General features: G+C 60.9%; 1 long non-coding RNA gene across 1 annotated transcript; it reads right to left on the reverse strand.

The window, feature by feature from the left end:
• Positions 1-2,017: 2,017 nt before the first annotated feature.
• On the reverse strand, positions 2,018-6,424 carry LOC118920502 (uncharacterized). Its single transcript, XR_008996685.1, has 3 exons — positions 6,143-6,424; positions 5,214-5,380; positions 2,018-2,322 (listed from the first exon to the last, which is right to left on the reverse strand). It is a non-coding gene; the product is annotated as an uncharacterized LOC118920502 (long non-coding RNA).
• Positions 6,425-7,301: the final 877 nt, after the last annotated feature.

Below are 7,301 nucleotides of genomic sequence, written 5' to 3' on the forward strand. Positions count from 1 at the left end.
CCTGTGACCAGGCACGTGGCAGGTCACCCACCCATTCGATGACCTTGTGTGTGCTGCAGCCGTGCTCAGGGCGTGTCCCTGCAGGGAACGTGGAGCAAGACCCAGGCTTCCACCCCTGCCCGACTGCGCACACAGCAGGGCCGAGGTGGATGGAGCCCAGAGCAGGGCCTCACCCGAACCTGGAGATTGCTGGAGAAATGGGGAGGGGGAGAAGGGGGTCCGAGTGGGCAGCAGGTGGGCCTCCAGTGGGGGTGAGCTCAGCGGAGGGCCCAGAAAGTGAGGCTCATCTTTCAGGGCCCCGTCGGTCTCCACAAATATTCTGGACTATCCTGAGCGTTGGGGGTGGAGAGAAAGATCAGGCCAGGACCCGCCCAGACCCCGACGTCAGCGCCTGCGGAGCATGGGTGGGGCGGCCACCCTTCGCAGAGGCCCACCCACTGCTGCCACCCGCCCACCGCTCCTCACTCCCTGGCGGGCACGTGGCAGCCAGGCTGGTGAGGGGCCAGCGCCCGCAGTTGGTGGGAGGCCACGTCCATGTGTCTTCAGCAAAGAGCCTCATAAAGGGGCCCAGACTGGAAATCAATTCTTTAAAGCTGAAATCAATAACAATGACCAATATTAATACTGATTGCACTTTCTTTATTGTACTTTGCAGCTGGGGGTATTGTTTGTAAGGATGAGCAGAGGCGGCTCTGCAATGTGGCTCGAGGCAGGCTTCCTCCGGGACGCGGGGCTGCGTCTGGCTGGGCCCCGGCCTGCCGCTCCTCCGTCCTTGAACTGACCCAGGGTCAGTGTCCCTGCCACGGCTCCCAGGGGCGGGCTCACAGCCACACAGCTTTGGTCGGGGAGCCTGTGACCCCAGGGGACAGGTGCTGTACAGGGGAGGCATCCCCAGGGCCTGGGTTTGCCCATGGGGTGAAGGGCAAGCCCCCCCGCAGGGAGCCCCAAGTGTGGAGGGGAAGGAGGGAGGCGTGTGGCCCCAGGCAATGGCCAGCGCGGGCCTGCTCTCCGCAGGTTCTCTCTGGGGTCAGCCCAGGGCACTGGTCAGAGGCCACAGAGTGGGAGCCCAGGGTTGGGAACATAAGTGTGCCCTCATCATTTCAGTGAATCCTCCCTGCCCTCTAAGAGGAACAATCACTAACTCCCATTTTCCAGGGGCACAGGTGGGTGCTGGGAGAGGACCCCCAAGGCCGCACATTCATGGGGCAAAGCAGGACCCAGGCCTGGGCCTGTGTCTGCCAAGCCCCTGCCAAGTCCCTCCCACGCCCACACTGAAAGCAGGTGGCAGGGAGATGAGGACGGCATGGGTCAGTATTTCTAAGGTGTGCAGGAAGTGGGGACTGGCGGGGGGTCCCCTGGGGAGAGCCATGCCTCTTGTGGGGCCACCTGTCTGTCATCATTGGGTCTCTGGAAATGGAGCAATGGGAACCCCTGCCTCAGGTTGGCCATGGGGGTCCACGGGCCAGACACCTGTGTCCTCAGACCCCTGCATCCCCAGGGTGGCTGTTGCTATTAATGTGTTGCTGTTACGACAGAGGGCCATGGCCTCCTGTCCCTTTCTTGGTCCAAAACAGAATTTGAGGACAGCCTGGTCCCTGCCTCCCCATCCCCTCCTTCCACCTGTCCTGGGCTCAGGCCGCGTGGGAGGAGCCGCTTACCAGGGCCCTCTGTGCAGAACGGCCTTCACACCCCCCTCCGTCCTCTTCTCCCCACTTTTAAGATGTTTTCTAGATTGTGCTTCCGCTGGCTCTGTGTGCAAGCATACACAATTATTTACACACCAGCATGTGTGCACACAAACTCACAAGTGCACATGCGTGCCTTTGGAGATGTAGTGTGTCCAGGAAGGAGGGCTGAGGGGACCCTCTGTGGATTGTGTGTATTTGTGTCAGTGTTTTGAGGACACAGTTGGAAATTATTTATTATGCAATGTTAGGTGGCTGGGTATATTGCACAATTAGACATTTTCTGTATTTCACAACTTTCTGTATTTTAACATTTTCTGTATGTTGCCCAATTAGACGTATTCTGTACAGACATTCAGTGTGTATTTTTCTGGAAAAAAATACATACTGACACATAGAACTTAAACAGAAATTGAAGAAAAAGCTCAGAAGTAAGCCAGAGGGAAGGGGAAAGAGAATCACCTCAGGAGCCAGGGGTAGTGTCACTGGTAGTTCATTTGAGCCTGAGCTCCCTAGCAGCCACAGCAAGGAGAGAAAGCATGGTGGGTTTGCAGTCTGGCCAGGGAGAGGAAGCACTTGCTAGAGGACTGATTTTCCTGGACCTGGCATCCAGCATCAGCAGCTGGTCAGGTGTGTCCTGTAAAAGATGAAGGGGGTGGTCCCTGCCTTCAAGGGGCTTTTCCTTCTCTGGGTCCCCAACAGAAGCATTTCTGAGCAGTGCACAGTCAGCCAGGCCGGCGCCTTGACTTTCTGGCTGTGGTCTCACGTGGGCTCTGACCAGAAAGTACCCTCTGGCGACGGGACAGTGAGCTGGCCTTGCTCAGCACTACATCTTGGCGGGCTGAGCTCGGGGCCACACCGGTCAGGTGCAGGGTTAGCAATTGTTGGGTGACGGGATGGCTGCTACCTCTGTCCCTCGGAGGGAGGAGGGGTCACAGGGGTGAGCGGGGAGCTGAGCTCGGGCCCCCAGGCAGGCTTGTGGCTGGCCACACTGGCCACGGTGAGAAGACAGGGCTCCTGCTGGTCTGTGGCCCTGGGAGGTGGGGTGGCATGAGCGGTGGCTGTGCCCACGCCGAGCTCACATGTTGGTCGGTCCGCTGCCGCTCCTCTCAGGAGCACCGGCGCTGTGCCTCCCTGCCACCCTGCCACCGTGGCTCAAGCTCGTCCCAGGTCCCACAGCCACCTGCGGTGACCGGGCGAGCAGAGTGGGGGTGCGTGGGCCAGCTCTCCTGGTTTGGTGGGATGGAGAGGGTCTTGCCCACTGGGCACTGGAGTTTATCCCAGAGCCATTTGTGGGCCTATGTGCCCTACACACACACAACACACGCCATGGTAGCCAGAGGGACCATTCTGGGCCTTGCTCCCCTTGGAAGTTTCTGGAGAATCTAGTGTAGAGCCTGGCAGAGATGAAGTTCACAGCAAAAGCACTCCGGTGCTGAACTACTTTCCCTCCAGAATTGTTGGGACAACAGTCCAGCCCCGAGCTGCAGGTAAGGTAGGGATGGGCCGGGGTGAAGCTCCCCCCTCCCCAGGTCCCTGGCCTTGGGGGTCTCTGCACACCAACCAGGCAGGAGGTCTGGGTTCTGGCCCTGCTTCCAACGGGCAGTGGGGTGCCTGTGTCCAGTCTCTAGGCCCTAGGGGTCCCCTCTGTGGGGTGGGTGCCAGGGACCCAGTCACCAGGGGGAGAGCCCTGGGGACCCCGCCAAGGGTGGGGCTCCGTCCTGCCCTGCCTTGGCCCTGGCCGCAGCCGGCTCGTGCTCACAGGCTCCAGCTCCCTGGCGTGGCCTGTGTCCCCGGCTGTCCCTACTGCCCTTGCCGCCTCTGGCGAGCAGCCTGCGAGGCTGTTTACCACCGTCCAGCCTCCTCGGCAGGCAAACAGGCTGAGGTCAGGCTGCCAGGTGAGGAGGGAAGGCCTGGTCCATGGACCAAAGGTGACCACCTCCTCTTAGCTTATTTACTGTCCCTGAACTTTGACCTGCCCCCCCCCAGGGGACACAGAGACCCAAACCATGGGTGATTTGGAAGGCCCTGGTCTTGGTTCCGGGAATCCCCTGGCCTCAGCTGGGCTGTTGAGAGATGCACGGTGAAAATGCAAAAAGTAAACGACGCTGCCAACAGCAGCTTTGAGGTCTGCCTGCCCAGGGCATGTGGGCAGAGAATGAGCACCCTCACTTTACAGGTGAAAGACGACCTGGGGCTCAGGGAGTCTGCCGCCTGTGCCAGGCACACTGCCCATGGCGTACGGGATCGGGATTCTCATTCAGGCCCTTCTGATTCTGGACTCCTGACTCTTCAGGAAAGCACTGTGTTGTCTCTGAGTCTAGAAGGAACCAAGGACCACAGCTGGCAGTGCCCTGCAGGTGGGGTGAGGCTGCGAGGACTGCCCTCGGCCTGTCCCCACCAGGCAAGCTGTAGGCGATGGTGGGGCTCATCTGTGCCCTCAGCAAAGTACCCACTGTGTGCTGTGCCTGTCAAGGGCACAGATGAGGAGAGGAAGACAGGACGCCTTGTTCTCTGAGCTTCTGTCCAATAAGGGAAATAAAACTTAAAGACCCAAAGAGCTGAGGCCTCACTTGCCGGCGGCTCACTCGCTAGGGACCTTCTCTGAAGCTCCTTTCTTCCTGTCACTTCCCACACATTCTAATTAGTCCCACTGTCATGACCCCACCCGGAGAGACAGACACTGCGCCATGTGAGGGACACTCCCCCACGGGGGCCGCAGATGGTGCACTGGGGGCCGCGAGGGGGCCTTCATGGGCTCCAGACTTCTCCCCAAGCAGACGCAAGTCAGCGGGGTTGTTGACAGCAGACAAGCACCTAGAAGGGGCTCCCAGAGGCCAGCATGACCAGGGGGAGGATCTGCCCAGTGCTGCTTCCACAACGTGAGGATAAGGAAGCCGCAAACCGCCCTCTGTGCTGGGGGGCAGCTGGCCGAGGGCCCCGGCTCCACGTGCAGCCCTCCCACCCCGGGGGCAGGGGCGGAGCACAGCCCTGGACCTCTGCCGCACAGGGACTGACTCAAGGCGCTCACGCAGACCACTGCCGGGCTCTGCCCCGGCCGACCCGAGGGGAGCCGGGGGCCAGGCACGTGCCCCGCTCCTGAAGCCCACCCACAGCTGACCCTGCTGGGAGGCACGCAGGTGCTCGACCAGGGAGAGTCTTTTGGATGCCAGGCTGGAGATGGAACCCAAGCAGGGGCACATGGCAGAGAAATGTTAGCAAGTCAGTGAAAAGACTGGGCAGATCACAGCAGCCCTGCTGTGCCAGAGCTGCGTGGGGCACACGAGATTTCCTCCTGCACAGCTGAGCCTCACACAGTCTAAAAGCACTCCTGTCTCCTTCCACATGGAGGCGCAGATCCCGGCCCCCTTCCCTGGGGCTGCTCCCCACTGCACAGAGCTGCTCCCTGGGGAGATCCTCTCCTGGGCCTCAGCACATCCCTGTAGGTGAGCCATAGGCCACTTCTTCCACCACCTGCAAAGGGTCACCCTGATTCTTCTTGGATACCTTGCATGATGGGGAACTCACCACTAGGAAAGGCAGAACACTCTCCCTTGGCTTGAGTTAAAATCTGCCTCCTTGAAACTTCTCTCCACTGCCCATTCCTTCGTGGGTCCATTCGGCATGTACCACTGTGTGCCGGCTCCCTGCTGGGCGCGGAGGGCAGAGGCGGCCTCCCAACGCGGATCCCAGAGCTGGGGGGAGAGCAAGTGGCAGGGCCACCACCGTGGGTGGGGAGGCGTGAGCGCTGCAGGGACGTGGAGTGGGGCCAGGGTGGGGCCGGGAGCATCTCCTGGACAGAGTGTCAGGTGAGCTGAGCCCTGAACGGTGAGCAGGGGCTACTCCCTGGGGGTGGGGGCAAGGGTTTCAGCTCAGGAAGGAAGGACTGTGTGGCAAGGTGCAGGGGGGGGAGTTTGGACCAGTACTTGCTCAGCGGGCTGGACGCCCTCTGGGGCGCAGGAGGCAGAGGCTGTGTGCGGGCTGCCTTTTCCCTGACCACTGGCTAACGCAGAGGTGGGCGGTGGATTGGAGGGCGGAAGGCCCAGGCAGGTCCCAAGGTGCAGGAGGAATCCAGGCCCCTCAGCCTCCGCCTTTGCGGACTCATCTCCTGACAACTGCCTCTCCCCTGCCCCACACCCACCACGAAACCAGCTCATGTTCCAGCCACCTGCTTCCATCATTTCCCCAAGCCCTCCGTCTTCCTCAGGCCTCCCACACGTTGTGCCCTCTGCCTGAAACGCTTCTCTTCTGGCTGAATTGGGTCCTGGTTTAGGTCCTCCTCCGAGCAGTCCCCCCTGATTTCTCAAGCTGTTTAGGTGTTTATCTGTGTACACCAGCAGTACCTGGGTTGTTTATTCTTCTGACACTCCCAAACACACACACATGCACACTCACACACATGCATGTACACACACGGCAGGGGCAATGTTTACCACCTTTGGATCCCAGCACCACACACTGTGCTCCGTGATGTAGGCCTGGAGGGCTTTTCTGTGGCTGAAGGTGGAATGGTGGAGCTGCAGGCTGGGGAAACGTCTTGGGACTCTGAACTTGTGCTGAGTTGACAAAGGCTGTTCTCCTTCCCTCTTAACTGGGCACTGAGTCTGGGGGGAAACGGGGTGGCCCATTCGTGTCTCTCCCAGCGTGCCCCCACGGGATGCCCAGGGCATGCCTCCTGCGCGAGGTCACAGGGTTCTCTCAGAGGCCCTGGGGAGAAGCAGGGCGGGTCTGACCTGTGTTGCCCCCTCCCGGCCCACGAGTGCACACAGCTGCCCAGCACAGAGGAGAGGACCCCTCGCGGGTATCCTCGGTCTGTCCGAGGCAGCCTTGCTCAGTCAAGCTTGCTGGGCTGCCGTCGGGGTTCCCGCAGGAAGCGCCCCCACCCCACAGCAGCCCAGCGGATCAGGACTCTGAATTTGAGGGCTGGGGTCTGCACCTCTGCACCCTGGCTTCCACATGCCTACTTTTCTCACTGCTCGCCATCCTCTTTCTGGGGGTCTTTCAGAAGCTCTGGGATAGGTGACATTGAGGGTCTCTGAGACAGAGATGGGTGTCACTTTAGAAATGACCGGGGCCCCAGGCGTGAGCCAGAAGAGGGAGGAAGGGCTTACCTTTACACTTGGCCCCCCGAACAGCTCAGTAAAGGGGCCTAAACTGGGGGTGCCTTCTGGGGGAGCTTCCTTTCCAGGGCTCCATGAGGCCAAGCCCAGAAGCCTGGTGGGAGGGCTGTGAGGGGGAGGGAGATGGAATGGGGGTCCGTGGGCAGGTGGGTGAGGGGGGGAGATGGAATGGGGGTTTGTGGGCAGGTGGGTAGGGGGGAGGGAGATGGAATGGGGGTCCGTGGGCAGGTGGGTGATGGGGGGGAGATGGAATGGGGGTCTGTGGGCAGGTGGGTAGGGGGGAGGGAGATGGAATAGGGGTCCGTGGGCAGGTGGGTGATGGGAGGGAGATGGAATGGGGGTCCGTGGGCAGGTGGGTGATGGGGGGAGATGGAATGGGGGTCCGTGGGCAGGTGGGTAGAGGGGAGGGAGATGGAATGGGGGTCCGTGGGCAGGTGGGTGGGGGGGAGATGGAACGGGGGTCTGTAGGCAGGGTCTGGGACCCCAGTCTCACTGC

Source organism: Manis pentadactyla, chromosome 3, assembly GCF_030020395.1.
Source record: "Manis pentadactyla isolate mManPen7 chromosome 3, mManPen7.hap1, whole genome shotgun sequence".
NCBI classification, from domain to species: domain Eukaryota; kingdom Metazoa; phylum Chordata; class Mammalia; order Pholidota; family Manidae; genus Manis; species Manis pentadactyla.